The sequence below is a fragment of the Ursus maritimus genome, unplaced genomic scaffold (assembly GCF_017311325.1).
Source record: "Ursus maritimus isolate PB19 unplaced genomic scaffold, ASM1731132v1 scaffold_30, whole genome shotgun sequence".
NCBI lineage: Eukaryota > Metazoa > Chordata > Mammalia > Carnivora > Ursidae > Ursus > Ursus maritimus.
This window is the reverse complement of record NW_024425564.1, coordinates 9,036,610-9,054,020: the sequence shown is the minus strand read 5'-3', so window position 1 is coordinate 9,054,020 and position 17,411 is coordinate 9,036,610. Positions and strand designations below refer to the sequence as shown.

The 17,411-nt window shown below is 41.0% G+C and overlaps 1 non-coding gene across 1 annotated transcript; it reads left to right on the top strand.

Annotated features, from left to right (window-relative positions):
• The first annotated feature begins 11,103 nt into the window (after positions 1-11,103).
• Positions 11,104-11,185, top strand: TRNAS-AGA. The gene has a single exon. It is a non-coding gene; the product is annotated as a tRNA-Ser (tRNA).
• The last annotated feature ends 6,226 nt before the right edge of the window (positions 11,186-17,411 follow it).

Sequence of the window (17,411 nt, the reverse complement as noted above, 5' to 3'; positions counted from 1 at the left end):
GCTGTCCATGTTGTAGCAAATGTTGAGAACTCGTTCTGATAGCTGAGTAATATTCCATTGTATATATGGACCACAACTTCTTAATCCAGTCATCTGTTGAAGGGCATCTCGGCTCCTTCCACGATTTAGCTATTGTGGACATTGCTGCTATGAACATTGGGGTGCATATGGCCCTTCTCTTCACTACGTCTGTATCTTTGGGGTAAATACCCAGTAGTGCAATGGCTGGATAATAGGGTAGCTCAATTTTTAACTTTTTAAGGGACCTCCACACTGTTTTCCAGAGTGGCTGTACCAACTTGCATTCCCACCAACAATGTAGGAGGGATCCCCTTTCTCCACATCCTCTCCAACAATTGTTGTTTCTTGCCTTGTCTATTTTTGCCATTCTAACTGGCATAAGGTGGTATCTCAGTGTGGTTTTGATTTGAATTTCCTTGATGGCTAATGATTTTGAACATTTTTTCATGTGTCTGTTAGCCATTTGTATGTCTTCATTGGAAAAGTGTCTGTTCATATCTTCTGCCCATTTTTTGATTTGTTTATTTGTTTCTCGTGTATTGAGTTTGAGAAGTTCTTTGTAGATCTTGGATACCAGTCCTTTATCTGTAGTGTCATTTGCAAATATATTCTCCCATTCCGTGGGCTGCCTCTTAGTTTTTCTGACTGTATCCTTGGATGTGCAGAAACTTTTAATCTTGATGAAGTCCCATAAATTCATTTTATCTTTTGTTTCTCTTGCCTTTGGGGATGTGTCATGAAAAAGGTTGCTTTGGCCGATGTCGTAGAGGTTGTTGCCTATGTTCTCCTCTAGAATTTTGATGGATTCCTGTCTCACATCGAGGTCTTTCATCCATTTGGAGTTTATTTTTGTGTATGGTGTGAGATAGTGGTCAAGTTTCATTCTCTTGCATGTAGCTGTCCAATTTTCCCAGCACCATTTATTGAAGAGACTGTCTTTTTCCCCCCGGATGTTTTTTCCTGCTTATAAACACATTCTAAACAAAACGATTTCGTGGTAAAGCTAAACCGTCACGTGAAAGAAAAAACAACCCAGTTTCCAGAAGAAAAACAGTAGAATATCTTCACAGGCTTGGGCTGGACAAAGATTTCTCAAAGAACATAAAGAATCCAAATCATAAAATAAGAAGCTGATGAGCTAGACACTTTAAATGAAGGATGTATTGGTTGCAAGAGACCCCATTTAAAAAGTGAAAAAGCAGGCCATGGAATGGGAGGAGGTATTGATGACATATATGCATAGTATATATGCACCCATCAAATGACTGATACCCATAAATATACAGAAGAACCCCTACAAATCAATAAGAATAGACAACCCAATTTGAAAATGGGCAAAAGACGTGGCACTTTATAAAAAAGATGCAAAATGGTCCCTAAGCATATGAAAAGATACTCAACATCATTAGTCATGAGAGGAATGCACATCGAAACCAAAATTAGATCGCACTGCACACCCACCGAGCCGCTAATATTTACAGCTCTGACGATACACATTGGTGGTAAGAGCATTTTTCACATTGTTAGAAGTATAGATTTGTATAACCACTTAGGAAAAACGTTTCACCATACCTACAAAAGCTAAACATAATGTCCTTGTAACCCAGGTATTACACTACTTGAGTATAACAGCAACATACATAGATGTACATACTCAACTTCATTTGTAATAGTCAAACTCTGGAACCACCTAAGTCTGTCAGCGGCAGAACGGAAACAGAGACGAGCATACGGTCAGCATACAGACAACTGCTGACGCACACAAGAACACGGCTAAGTCTCATAGATACAGTGGCACTCAAAAAACGACACAGAAGAGTACACTCTACTAAGAAGTACGAAAACAGCAAAAGTAATTTATGATGATGGAGTGCTTGTCCTGGGAGGGAGGGCACGCACAGACCGGGACAAGACTAACGAGAGCCTTTTATACTGCCGATCGCGGTGACTGTCACACAGGTACAAGAGAAAACTGGTCAAACTACATAGTTCAGATTTGTGCTCTTTACAGTAGATAAATTATACCTCAATTTAGAAAATGAGGAAAATTAAGGCAAAATAAGGATGGTGTAACTTAAACAAAAGCCAGGAGAATTCTTCATGAGAAGATATACATTACAAGACATAATAAAGGGAATTCTTAAGGCCAAAGAAAAATAAAAAATCTGAAACTTATACTTAATAGGCGAATTAACATGTTAGCGAGTTTCATGGTCAATATATAAAATATCAAGTGTATTTATATGTTCCAACGTGAAGTGAAAATTAAAAACTTAAAGTTCCAATTTCAATAGCCTCGAAAATGTAAACTTCCTAGAAGTAAATCTAGTAAAAGATGGGCAAGATCTCTACACTGAAATTCTGAATGTATAATTGAAAATTAATCCAGAAGAAGAAGAAGAATTGAAATACTTATCAATCTAAAAACAGGCAAGGGAGCAGGAATGGGAGAACAAAGAACTGGCAAAAATAAAATAGGAGGCAAAACTCGACTAAATAAATACTCATGGTTAACATAACTAGACTAAATATTTCAAAATGGGAAGAAATTTACCCAAACTCTATGCTTTTTATAAGGCATACAATTTAAACATACGAGTATTTAAAAAGAATGTAAGACATACAATAACCAAAAGGACCAGAACCACTTCAATGGTAATAATTTGAACTTACAGCCTTTAAGAAAGAAGCAATACTAAAAACAATAAAGCTATTTCATAATCTCCAGGGTCAATTTAGTAAGAAGATATTACAATCCTGTATTTGTACACACATAATAACAGCTTCAAAGTATAGAAAACAAGACTGACAGAGCTAATGGAGAAACACAAAATCCCAAATCATAGCTGAATACTTCAGTGCTTCTATAGCAATAACGAACGGCACAGACAAAAATTTAGCAGGGAAATTAAGTAAAATTTAGCAAGAAAAAAAATTTTTTTAAAGATTTTATTTATTTATTTGACAGAGATAGAGACAGCCAGCGAGAGAGGGAACACAGCAGGGGGAGTGGGAGAGGAAGAAGCAGGCTCAGAGCAGAAGAGCCTGATGTGGGGCTCGATCCCATAACGCCGGGATCAAGCCCTGAGCCGAAGGCAGACGCTTAACCGCTGTGCCACCCAGGCGCCCCTTAGCAAGAAAATTTTAAGCAACTGGATTAATACTACCCCTAAATGCAGAATGCCTTAGTTTTTGAGGAACACAGGAAACACTGAACAAAATCCCCACATGCTGAGCATAATGCGAGTCTCAACAAATTTCAAAAGACCACGATCACGTAGAGTATGTCCAGCAGACTGTAATTACATCAACATCCATGACAACCGCAAACGGAAATCCTCAAATGTTATAAAATGACGTGACAGAATACAAAATAATCTTATGGGTCAAAGAAGTGTAAAAACTATAAAATGTTTTTTAACTGAACGATAATGAAAATAGGATATATCACTTTAGCTCCAAATATATTAAAAGAGCAGAAAAAGTGAAAGGTAACAATTTAAGCTTTCATCTCAAGAACCTAGCTTTAAAAATCCAGTAAATTAAACTTTTAAAAGTTAGAAGGAAAAAATAATAAGGGCTACAATCGCTGGAAAAGAAAGAAAAAATAGAGGAAATTAATAGAACAGAGCTTTACGTTTTACATAGTAATATTGTTACCCCAAATTAAGACTAACTTCTTTTAAGGGGGAAACAATTATAAAAAGGGGACAACATTAAAGATCTTACTGATACCAAGATCAGAGTGAGAGGATAGAATGGTTTCTGGGAAATAAATCTGACAATAGAGGACAAATTATAGGTTCCTTCACAAATATGTAACTTACCAAAGCAGACACAAAAAGAAATTAAAAGTTCAAATAGTCTGAACTCTATTAAAGAAATTAAAATCATAATTACTCTCTGTATTAGTTTGCTATGGTTGCCATTACAAAATAACTTAGAATAACAGAAATGTATTTTCTCACAGTTCTTGACGCGAGAAGTCGAAGGTCAAGGTGCAGGTTTGGTTGATCCTGAGGCCTCTCCCCTTGGTCTGCAGAGAGCCACTTTCTCCTATGTGAGGATCACTCTGTCCTTATATGGTCTTTCTTCTGCCCCTTATCTCTGGTGTCTCTTTGTGTCCAAATTTCTTCTTCCTGTAACAATACCAGTCAGAATGAATTAGTGCCCATGCTACCAGCCTCATTTTAACTCAATTACCTTTTTAAAGGCCCTATCTCCAATTATAGTCATGTTGCGAGGCACTGGGGGTTAGGTCTTCAGCATCTGAATTTGGGAGGGAACACAATTCAGCTTATAACACCTTTTGACAAAGCAAACACTATGCAAAAATGGCTTCACTGTTGAAATCTTAAAACATGAAGGAAGAACTAATACCATACATAAACTCTTTCAGGAAACAGAAAAAGTAAAAACACTTCGTAACTCTTTTAACGAGGCCAGAATAATCTTCATACTAAAATTTGACAAGGATGTTACTAGAGAGGAAATTATAGGTCAATCTATGTGTTAAACATTCTAGATGCAAACCTCCTAAATAAAATAATAGCAATCAGATCCAGTAATTACTTACCAGTAATCCAATAATATACAACAGTCAAAAGTAAAGACATGATGTTTATCTTAGTAATATGAAATTTGTCTAATATAAAAATCAATCACTTTAAGTGTATCACAAAGAGTAAGAGAAAAAAATCAAATGATCATAGCATTCAACAAAATTCAACACCACTCGTTGAAAACTTTCACTAGTCTAGGAATAGAAAGAAGATTTCTTAATCTCATGATGAATATATACAATATCCTACATCTAACATCCTGATAATAGTAAATATTTTTTAAATTAATTAATTTATTTAAGTAACCTCTACACTCAATGTAGGGCTTGAACTCACAACCCAGAGATCAAGTGTTGCACGCTCCATCAACCGAGCCAGCCAGGCGCCACCACCCTTGATTACAGTAAATATTTAACACTTTCTCCCAGATACTGGGACAAAGATAAGCATGACCACTATCATCCCTGCTCTTTGAAATTTTACTGGGGATCTTAGACCATGAAATAAGACATGACAAAGAATTAAAAGATATTAAGATTAGAAATGAGGAATAAGACCATCCTCATTTGCAGATGATATGATTAAATGCTTGGAAAAACCCCCAAATCTACAAATTATTAGAATAAGTAAAAATAGCAAATTTGCTGGATACAAAACCCAATATTCAAATGTATGTTGTATTCATATATACCGGCAAAAACAATGTTTTAAATATCATTTACAATAGCAAGAAAACTATGAATAACCTAATAATAAATCCAATAATAAATGTAATTAAAATGTGCAAGAGTGCTACATTAGTTCCAAATCACTGTGCAGAGAATCTTAAAAATTATCTAAATAAATGAAAGGATATACCATATTCATAAATTGAAAGACACAGATTCAATGTAATTGAAATAAAATATTCAAACAGGACTTTTCGTAGAATTGACAAACTTTATCTCTAAAGTGTAGTTGTGAGTGGAAAGGACCTAGTATAGTCAAGAAAATCTTGCAGAAGAACAAATCTGGAGGACTTTCACTACCACATAACAAGATTCATTCTAAAGCTATACTGATAAAGAAAGTGTGTTACTATGGGCAGAAGACATGAACAGACATTTCTCCAAAGACGACATACAAATGGCCAACAGATACATGAAAAACTGCTCAACATCACTTGGCATCAGGGAAACACAAATCAAAACCACAATGAGATATCATCTCACACCTGTCAGAATGGCTGAAATTAACAAGTCAGGTAATGACAGATGTTGACAAGGATGCGGAGGAAGGGGAACCCTCCTACACTCTTGGTGGGAATGCAAGCTGGTACAGCCACTCTGGAAAACAGTATGGAGGTTCCTCAAAAAGTCAAAAATAGAGCTACCCTATGAGCCAGCAATTGCACTACTAGGCGTTTACCCCAAAGATACAAATATAGTGATCTGAAGGGGCACCTGCACCCCAATGTTTATAGCAACAATGTCCACAATAGCCAAACTATGGAAAGAGCCCAGACGTCCATCAACAGCTGAATGGATAAAGATGTAGCATATATATATATACAATGGAATATTATGCAGCCATCAAAAAATGAAATCTTGCCATTTGCAATGACATGGATGGAACTAGAGGATATTATGCTAAGCTAAATAAGTCAATCAGAGAAAAACAATTATCATATGATCTCACGATATGTGGAATTTAAGAAACAAGGCAGAGGATCATAGGGGAAAGAAAAAATGAAACAAGATGAAACCAGAGAGGGAGATGAACTGTTAGAGACTCTTAATCATAGGAAACAAACTGAGGGTTGCTGGAGGAGACGGGGGTGAGGGGATGGGGTAACTGGGTGATGGACATTGGGAAAGCTATGTGTTGTAATGAGCACTGGGTATTATACAAGTCTGATGAATCACAGACCTGTACCCCTGAAACAAATAATATATATGTTAATTAACTGAATTTAAATTTAAAAAATGAAATCTTGCCATTTGCAGTGATGTGGATGGAACTAGAGGGTATTATGCTAAGTGAAATAAGTCAATCAGAGAAAGATAATTATCATATGATCTCACTCATATGTGGAATTTAAGAAACAAACCAGAGGAGCATAGGGGAAGAGAGGAAAAAATAAAACAAGATGAAATCAGAGAGGGAGACAAACCATAAGAAACTCTTAATCATATTGAGGGTGGCTGAAGGGGAGGCGTGGGGGGTTGGGGTAACTGGGTGATGGGCATTAAGGAGGGCACGTGATGTAATGAGCACTGGGTACTATATAAGACTGGTGGATCACTGACCTCTATCTCTGAAGCTAAGAATACATTATATGTTAATTAATTGAATTTAAATAAAAAAATTAAGAGTGTGACTGGCATGAAGACAGATAAAAAGATCAACGGAACAACGTAGATATGCCTGTACAAAACCACAGATAATACAGTGTGGGGCAAATGACAGATTTTTCAAAAAGCAGAGCTGAGTCAACTGGACAAAGGAAAACAATGTGGACATCAATCTCTTCTGTAAACTATCCCTTTAGCTAATTCAAGACGTATGAAAGACATAACTATGTAAGCTAAAACAATAAATGTTATAGAGGAAAACAGGAGACTAACTTCATGAGCTTTGGGTTAGCAAAGATTTCCTGTTTAATAAGCAGAAAAAGCAATAACCATAAAAAATTGACAAATCGGACTTCCTTAAACTTCACTTCAACACATCCAAAGACACCATTATCAGGATGAAAAGGCAGAGTGGGAGGAGATGTTTGTCATACACATATGTGGCAAAAAAATTTTGTCTAGAATATTTAAGGAACTCCTTAAAATCAATAAGAAAAAAAGACTACAGGAAATAAATCGGATGGTGGGAATCTGGGTGGAATTCCTGGGGACAGTGGCTGCAAAGCTGGCCGCTAACAGCGAGGGCCCTTCCAAGGCGGCCGTCGGCGACCCGTCGGTGCGGTACCGATGCCTTATTTTGAATTCTCCGGGAAGGCAGAGCACGGCGGCTTCAACGTCTAGACAGGGTGGAGGAGATCAGCAGTAGCCGTCCAGCTCCACGTCCTGAGCCTGCCCGTACCACAGAGGCAAGAAGGGCGAGAGCACATTTCCTCGGTTCGCTGGCAAGTCGGGTCCCGGGTGGCTTCATGCTTCCGTCCGAGGTCACGGGTGTGGACACGCGCCGGCTCATGGGTGTGGACACGCGCCGGCTCCCGGCTGACAGTGGCCGGCACCCTGGCCACTCCGCACGGGGATGCAAAGTGCGGGGTGTCGAGGAGGCCGGGTGTGCTCCCCAACACGGCGTTCTCAAGGAGCGGTCCCCAGCGCAGCAGCACTCGGCAACTTGTTCAGAAATTTGTTCCTTTCTGACTGTTCTGTGTTTTCTCAGGTTCTGTACTTGTCTCTTCGGTACCGACTAATCCAGGGCCAAGTTAACCGGAGCTTTCTGTCTCCTGCCCTCCAGAGCCCACTGCCTGGACCACCTCCTTTATCTAATGCTCACGAACCAATGTCCTTCGTCAGCCCAGGGCCAGGTACCAGACAGCTAGGGAGAGCCCTGACACCCCCAAGCTCCCTGGGATTATTCAGATTAGCCCACCCTGAACTGTTTACCCTGACCTGCCTTTCCCTGCCTGAGGAAATCCCGACAAAGACTAGGGCTCATGCTTCCCCCCTGCTCTTTTTTGCTTCCTGACCAACACCGGTGCTTCCCACTGTGACCCTGGGTAGTTTCTAGTTTTCAGGAGAACTGTCTCTCAGAGAACTCAAAACTGTTTCTAGAGGAGGAACTGTGAGTAACAGTAAACTTTTCTTTCGGTATTGACCTCTCCTCTCTGAGTGACCTCTCATCACTCAGTCACCTTTATAAATTAAGACCAGGGGCACCTGGATGGCGCAGTTGTTGGGCGGCTGCCTTCGGCTCAGGGCGTGATCCTGGCGTTCTGGGATCGAGTCCCACATCGGGCTCCTCCACTAAGAGTCTGCTTCTTCCTCTCCCACTCCCCCTGCTGTGTTCCCTCTCTCGCTGGCTGTCTCTCTGTCACATAAATAAATAAAATCTTTCAAAAAAAAATTATAAATTAAGACCAGGGCACAAATCACTGACCGACTTGCTTTCTGTCATGACAAATCACGTTCATGCTACAATTTGAGAACCACTGCCCTAGAAAGAACACTCTTACTGCAGAGGCCTCCAGATGCCTGAAATCAACAATTCCAGCAGCAGCTTTAAAGACTGACTTGAGAGAGAGAGAGAGAGAGAGAGAGAGAGAGACTGCTTGAGCAGGGGGGAGGGGCAGAGGAAGAGGGGAAGCAGACTCCCCGCTGAATGGGGAGCCTGATGCAAGGGGGGCTCGATCTCAGGACCCTGAGATCAGGACCCTAGCCAAAACCAAGAAACCAAGAGTTGGATGCTTAACCGACTGAACCACCCAGCACCCCAATCTCCTACTTTCTTGACCCTCGAGACGACAGCAGCCTCTCTTGGAAGACCATTTCTGCAGGGTGGGATTAGAGCTGGCATCTCCCTCCATCCCTCTGTTGCAAAAATTCTGTTAAGTTCTGTATTCTTTTGTAATCCCCTTTTGCTTAAAATAGCTTGAGAGGTTTTGTTAAGTACATTTTTATTGATATACAATATAGTATCAATGCAGAAAAGCAGATAAACTGTAATTATACAGCTTAAGAAACGTTCAGAAAGTGAACACACCTATGTACCCAGCACCCCAGAATGAGAAACAACCGTTCTCAGCATCTCCAGCAGGTCGCCTCACAGACTTTCTCAGTCATAACCACCGTCAACAACCACCTTTCTGACTTCTAATATCATAAATTTGCTTTGTCTGTTTTGAACTACATATAAATAGAATCATATACATCTCTTTATGTCTGGTATCACTTTAATATGAGGTAAGATTTTTCCAATTTGTGTGCAGTTGAAATTCATTTATTCTCATTGCTCTACTATCCCTTAGTATGAAAACCAATTATTTACCCTTTCTCTTGTTGATGGACTTTGGACTGTTTCCAGCTTGGGACTAAAATGGCTAGAATGGTTTTGTTTCCTGCAGCTGAACTCCAATTCACTTTTGTCTGAATCTATTGTCCTATGCCCCTTCTTTTTTCCCCCAGTCCACACACGTCAATGGGGAGAAAAATAAAAACGGTGAAACCATCAGGGATCCCTGTTACTTTTATTCTAAGTAAAAAAGAAAAAAATTGATTCAACAAATTCAGTTCATATTAATTGCACCCATTTTTTTTTCCTGTGGTCTTTGAAAGCATGACACGTTTCTCTTCTGTTATTTCTTAGGTATTCAACTTCCTTCAAACTAGAGTTCCAAAGGAACTTACCTAACATGTTGTAGGTTTGCTACAAATGTGAAGCCTGTAGACAACAGGTTCGAGCAATGGAAACCTGATCTAGGCACGAGGGCCCACAGGGACCACCCGGCTGAATGCAGACAGGCCCATCAGCTGACCCACTGCAAAACACCCGGAAGCCCCGGCGGGCAACGGGCTACTTACAACCAGGCACAGTTACCAACAAGCGAAAATTCCAGACATCCCCATACCTCCTCACTTTCCCATTTTTTAAATTTATTTATTTGAGAGAGAGTGCGAGAGCACACTAGGGGGTGGGGGAGGGGCAGAGAGAGACTCCCAAGCAGCCTCCATGCTCAGCTCGGAACCCCTTGGGGCTCCATCTCACAACCCTGAGATCATGACCTGAGCTGAGATCAAGAGTCCAGGGAGCTTAACTGACTGAGCCACTCAGGCGCCCCTCACTTTCCCATTTTGAATACAGCCCCCACCCACGGCCTCCTTGCAGCCAGACTCTCCTCTTCTGTCCTGTACCCCCGCCCCATGTTGTATTCTATCGCCCTTGTTCGGCCTCAGGTGAATCTTTCCACCGCCTGCGCCGCCACCTGAAATACATTTGTCCTCCCTCTTTAAAACATTAGATTCAGACCTTCCAAGCAGGATAGACAAATATCAGTTTCAAGACTTGGGGAAACACTGTGACAGAGAAACTAAGGTCGAAACGTAAGAGGAAAAACAAAACCTGTTGCGTTGGTTAAATTTGGCTAAAGTAGCCCCTGCGTGGGGCCAAAGAAGCCAACGGCGGAGCGACATGCTGCGGGGGCTGCATCACTTTGAGCGCCCCCCACCCCGGACACAAAGCAGCGGAAGCAGTCCCCCGCCTGGGGACCCCCTGGAACCCGCCCGGAGCCCGCCTGGCGCGGGGTCCCCCAGGGAGGAGCGCGGGCGCAGAAGGAGACGGTTCGGCCCTGGGGCCCGGGCGCCCGCGGGTCTGCCGCCGGGGAATTGCGCTCGGAGCAGGCAGGGGTCACCTGAACTCACCTGGGACTGCTGGCGGCGCTGGGGCTCCCGGGTCCGGGGTCCGGGGTCCCGGGGGGCCGCTTTCCTCCCACAGCTCCTTCCCCGCCGCGCGGCCGCGAGCTCTGGCGCGTTGGTGCGCGCGGCCCCGGAGCTCCACGGGAGCGAGCGTGCGCTCACGCCTGCGTGTAGTCGTGGCCGAGTGGTTAAGGCGACGGGCTAGAAATCCGTTGGGGTCTCCCCGCGCAGGTTCGAGTCCTGCCGACTACGGCGTGTTTTTCTGCGACCCCCTAAGGTTGCCCCGGCAGGACTGCAGGGGAACCCCGGTGACTGAGTTCCTGGCACCGTCCCTCACTTGTAAGTTTGCTGTGTCCTGCGGTGGTTTTTTAAACAATTACCTTCGCGGGCAAAAACCCGAACACACGAAACTAAAGAAAGCCAACCGACCAGGTTATTCTTTGAGCGAAACGCGGGGCTCGCGATGCCGCCTCTCTGCTGTCCCTGAAACCCCCCCGGATTTTCCTCTCCACGCGCGCCCTGTGGCCAGAACACAGCTGTCACTGGGAAAGCCAGCCCCGTGAGACCCCAGGCCGCGCTGGGTTTGCAGGAGTCGCACCCGAGGTGTGGCGCTTACCTCCAGCCACAGAGCCCCACGCGGTCCGGGGACACCCCGGGGACACCGCCGGGCCTCGCCGTGCCCGGGGCGCGGGCGTCCCCTCCCGGGCGCGTGCGTGCGCTTCCCGTCCACTCTCGCGGCGCCGACAAACCGCGCCTGTTTTTCCACTCACATATTACCTTACTTCTTCCTTTACCTTATATTTTTTCTAGAAGCGAAACGCATAAATCATATGATGGGTATACAAAAGGAGAACCGTAATTTGACCGTGGAGAGCCGAGGCAGGCACCTCGTTAATCAATTGATCAGAGTTCGCATCTCCAGTATCGGAACAATCAACATCACGCACCTCCCAGTGATGAACCTCATTTGTGTGGCTTTCTGCTAAAAGCGCATAATCTGAATTCAACTCTCAGGAAACATCAGACAAACTCAGGTGTAGGGGGCATTCTACAAAATACCTGCCCGACTTGGGTTTTTTTTAATGCCAATGAAATGGGGGCACCTGGGTGGCTCAGTCGGTTGGGCTGGGCCTCTGCCTTCGGCTGAGGTCATGACCCCAGGGTCCTGGGATTGAGCCCCCATCCCCGCCCTGCTTGGCAGGGAGTCGGCTTCTCCCACTCCCTCTGCTGCTCCCCCTGCTTGTGCTCTCTCCTAGTCAAACAGGTAAAATCTTTATAAATAAATATCAATGAAATGAAAGACAAAGGGTGGAGAGCTTTTCCAGATTCAAGGACTAAGGAGACACGACAAGTAGATGCAATCTACTTTTCTTAAAATAAAGGATCCATACAATTGGCAAAACATTAACAAGGTCTGTAAATTAAATTAAGAGTTTTAATCCTGATTTCCTAATTGTTCTGTGGATAGGAAAGAGAAGGTTCCTGTTTTTAGAAAACACTGAAATACTTAGGGGTAAAGGGACATCTTGTCTGAAACTCACTCTCAATACCTAAGGGAAAAAATTATATATGCGTAAATCTGTATCTATTGAAAAAATAAAGCACATGTCATAAGTTGTTAACATTTGGTGAATATAGATGAAGGATTTATGAAAATTCTTTGTCCTATTCTTTCAACTTCTCCATAAATTAGAAATTATGTCAAAATAAAAAGTTGAATGAAAAGCCAATAGATCAATTAATTAAAAAAAAATAATGCTCATTGAAATAAAAACCCAAGCATAATTTGAACATAAGATGTTAACATAGGTGATGAGGAAATTATTAAATATGAAAGAATAGTATGCAGAATTCTATAGTAAGCAAGGAAATTGATACACATTATTTTTAATGACTGATATTTAGGATAAAGACACAAGATGGAAGTATCACACAGCAATATCATGCATGATTGAAGGGTGAATATAATCAAATCATTCTGCCGTCCCATGATTTTGTATCAGGAAAAAAAGAAATGCGTTGAATGGCAGAGTGTTACATCAGCTTTCTTCCACTCCCCCCACCCCAGATTTTATTTATTTATTTTAGAGGGACAGAGCATGAGCAGGGAGAGGGGCAGAGAGAGAAGCAGGCTCACAGCTGAGCAGGGAGCCCACCATGGGACTCGATCTTACAACCCTGAGATCATGATCTGAGCCGAAGGCAGACACTTCACCACTGAGCCACCCAGGTGCCCCATCTATGAATTCATCATCCAAGTTCATAATCAAGAAACACCCTTCTAGGACAAAAATAGACCTGAAGTTTTAATAACATTTTGAATGAAACATTAATTATTACAATGACGTTATTTAAATGTTAGTGGGGAGAGCGCAAATGAGCGTTGTTGTGCAGCAGGGGTATCCGCTAAATTATTTCTTCAGTCTCTCTGCTTCACATTTGAAGTAATATGTAGATGCCCACTTTCAGCTAAGATTAAACATTATTTGTTTCTGTTTCTTCTTTTCATTATAGACCATATACAAAATGCATATATGTATAACAAGTGGAAATTAAAATTCAAATATTTCATTTGCAGCCAAAACTTAAACATCTAGGAATAAATCTAACAAAAGATGTGCAGGAATCTGCATTAAAAATACAAAATATTGCTGGTGGAAATTAAATGGAGGGAAATACTATATTTTCTGAAAGACTCGATTTTATCAAAATGACAACTATTTCCAAATTGATCAATAGATTCAATAAAATCCCAATCAACCTCCAAATATGTATTTTATAGAAATTAACTCACTGTTTTAAAAACACATTTGGGGGCACCTGGGTGGCACAGCGGTTGGGCGTCTGCCTTAGGCTCAGGGCGTGATCCCGGCGTTGTGGGATCGAGCCCCACATCAGGCTCCTCCGCTATGAGCCTGCTTCTTCCTCTCCCACTCCCCCTGCTTGTGTTCCCTCTCTCGCTGGCTGTCTCTATCCTGTCGAATAAATAAATAAAATCTTAAAAAAAAAATAAAAATAAAAATAAAAACACATTTGGAATAGTATAGCAACTTAAAAAACAAGAAGCTATTGAAGAAAACTGCAAAGTTGGAAGACTGGTACAATATATATATCAAGATATATGTAATTACTTATAAATCTGCAGTAATTAAGACAGTGTACTACTGATTATTACATATGTAAATACCAAAACATTATCTTCATATCTATATCAACTTGGTCGGGTTGAACTACATTCCCCAGAATTCCCTTTTCTGGATGTTTCTGATTGGATGGTCCCCAAGAGCCATTCTTGTTGGGGATTTGGAGGGAGAAGTCAAGTGGCCGCCATTTTGTAGCTCCCTCTGAGTCCTGTGCTGACTTACCTGCTCAGGGGGCCGCAGCTGGGCGCGCCACAGCCCCACCTTCCCCTGGATCCTCCTTCAGCCTCTTCTTCCTCGGGTAAAAGTGTGTGTTTAGCTATAAATGAAGAGCCCTGGCTTCATTTAGAAGGACAGCAGGACAGAAGGACACCTGCACCAAAGTAACACAGATTTCAGTCCGTCCCGTAGGGCTCCCATCCATGCTTGTGGGTTCCAGCTTGTTCTAATCTTCCCCACTTCAGATCTTTCTTCCCTTCTTGATCAAACCGCCCCATGGACTCTGAGCCACAGCACCTCAGCATTTACGGAGACTACTAACCAGCTTCTACAAATCTCTCAAATATACATACAAATATATGTATAATATATATACACATGAAATGTATGTAACCATCCCCCATGGTTCTGTTTCTGCTATTGAACGCTGACTGCAATTCTTTGTTCATGGACTTGTTCCAACTATTAATTCTCACGGTGTTGACCAGGAATAAAATTAGTTGCAGAAATGTCTATATTCAAGAAGAGGGTCATGGAAGAAAAAGGTGAATAAACTCGACACAAAGAAAAGGATGATATCCCTCCAAGATTTCAAGTCAGATTGGTGGGAGGGGGTTGCCTGGGTGGCTTAGTTGCTAGGGCAGCGACACTTGGTTTTGGCTCAGGTCACGATCTTGGGGCCACGGGACAGAGCCCCCCCACCAAATAAATAAATAAATAAATAAATCTTTAAAAATAAAGTCAGATTGGTGGATTTAAAATGACCAGTGAAAAAATGATTTGTTTTTCACCATGGTAAAAAAACAAGTGGGACCAGACTTACTCTTCCACCTTAAACTAGAACACCGAATAAAATATACAAAATCATTTACTTCAGACAGTAGACATCTTCAGACAGTGACTAACTTTGACACCTGGGAGAAGGAAAACAAATGAGAAAAAATCAAGCTACCTTAATGCCTGAAAACAGATCAAGAAGGACATTTCGTAATGATAGAGGGGTGAATACATCAAAAGGACATAATAATCCTACATATGTTTGCACTTAATCACAGAATTTCCAAATACATGCAGGAAAATCTGATAAACTGAAAAGAAAAATAGAAAAATTCTTCAATTACAGTTGGAGATTTTAACACATCTCTTTCAGTAATTGATAGAACAACTAGTCAGGAAAATCAGTAAGAATATGCAAGATTTAAACAACATCATTAACAAACTTGACCTACCTACGATTTAGAGAACACTCTATCCAACAACAGCAGAAAACATAATTTTCAAGTAACATTGAATACTCACTATGATAAACTGTGTTTCGGGCTATAAAACAAATCTTGTTAAGTTTAAAAAGAATGAAATAATAGAAAACATATTCTCGGACCATGACAGAATCGAAACAGAAATCAATACCAGAAATTAAAGACAATACTTCTAAATACCCATGAGTCAAATAATATATCACAAAGGAAATTTAAGTTTTTCATTAAGAAAATAAAAGCAAACTATAACAAAGGGTCTGCAGCTGAAGTTTTGTATAGAGAGCAATTTATAGCAACAAATTTTGATATTATAAAAGAACAAAGTTCTCAAATAAATTAATTATACTTCCACCTTAAGAAACTAGAAAAAGTACCTGAAACTAATATAACACTGTACGTTAACAAATCTGGAATGAAAAAGGTTAATTAAAAAAAAAAGGAAACTAGAAAAAAAAAAAGAGCAAATTAAACACAAAATAAGCAGAAGGAAAGAAATATTAAATAGAAAAGCAAACATTAATTAAACAAAACAGAAAAACAGTACAGAAGATCAATGAAACCCAAAGTCTGGTTATTTGACAAATTGAATAATATTGACAAATCTCTAGCCAGACCGATCAGGAAAAAAAAGAGTCACATATTACCAATATCAGGAAAGAAAGAGGGGACATGTACCCAGATTCTACAAACTGTAAAGGAATATTATGAATAATATTATGTCCATTAATGTGACCAAGTAGATGAAACATCAATTTCTCAAAAGACACAAACTAAGCTCATTCAAGAAAAAATGAAGAATCTAGATTGTCATATATCTGTTTAAAATAGAATTTGTAGGGGCGCCTGGGTGGCTCAGCCGGTTAAGCATCCAACTCTTAGTTTCAGCTCAGGTTATGATTTCAGTGTTCTAGGATGAGCCCAGAATCGGGTTCTGCATTCCACGAGGAGTCTGCCATGTGGGCTCTAATAAATACATAAATAAATCTTCAGGACAAAATAAACAAGCAAACAAATAAGATAGAATTCGTAAAGTCCGGGCCAATAAAGATGGCTTAATTGGTGAATTCTACTGAAACATTAAAGAAAGAAGAATGCTGTATATACACAAACTTTTCCAAAAATTAGAAGAGGAGGGAACACTACCCTATTCATTTTATGAGATCAACATTACCCTCGTAACGAAATCAAATGAGGGTTGAGAAAAAAAAAATCACAGACCCATGTTCCCCATGAGAAGAGTTGCAAGTATTCTTAACACATTTTAGCAAATTGAATCAAGAAATTTCTAAAAAGGATGGTATGCCACGACCAAGTGGGGTTATCCATGGGTTGCAAGAAGTGATTATTGCTTTTCAGTTCAAGGGAGTCATTTTCCTTGTCCCTGAGGCGACGCGGGGACTAAGATGCCTTCATCCCGAAGTTCAGTAGCCGGAACTTCTCTTCTCTGCACGCGCTTCTGTGTGTAAATGAGGGTGGTGGGACTTCATGGAACTGCTCCGAGGGTTTAATGAGGTTATTGATCAGAAGTCACTTTCTACAATGTGAAGTAGAGAGATGGTAGATATCAGATCAGGTTTTTTACGAGATCAAGTTCCATGCCACACCACTCCTTGTTTCTTCAAGCAGATGACAAGTGATGTAGAATCATCCTATAATTTTAAAGGAAGTGTGGACACTTTAAATCCAAATGCAAGGAAATACTATACTTTGCCTCCAGATTTGAGAGAGAGAGAAAAGCTGAAAGAAGAAAACAAGGAGTAGCTATGATTCCAACACCCCAGGGAAGTTAGTATTCAGTTTTTGTTGACACGTCCGGTTTTCTAATGTAAGAGTATGTAGTGGCATATTGATTTAAACCTG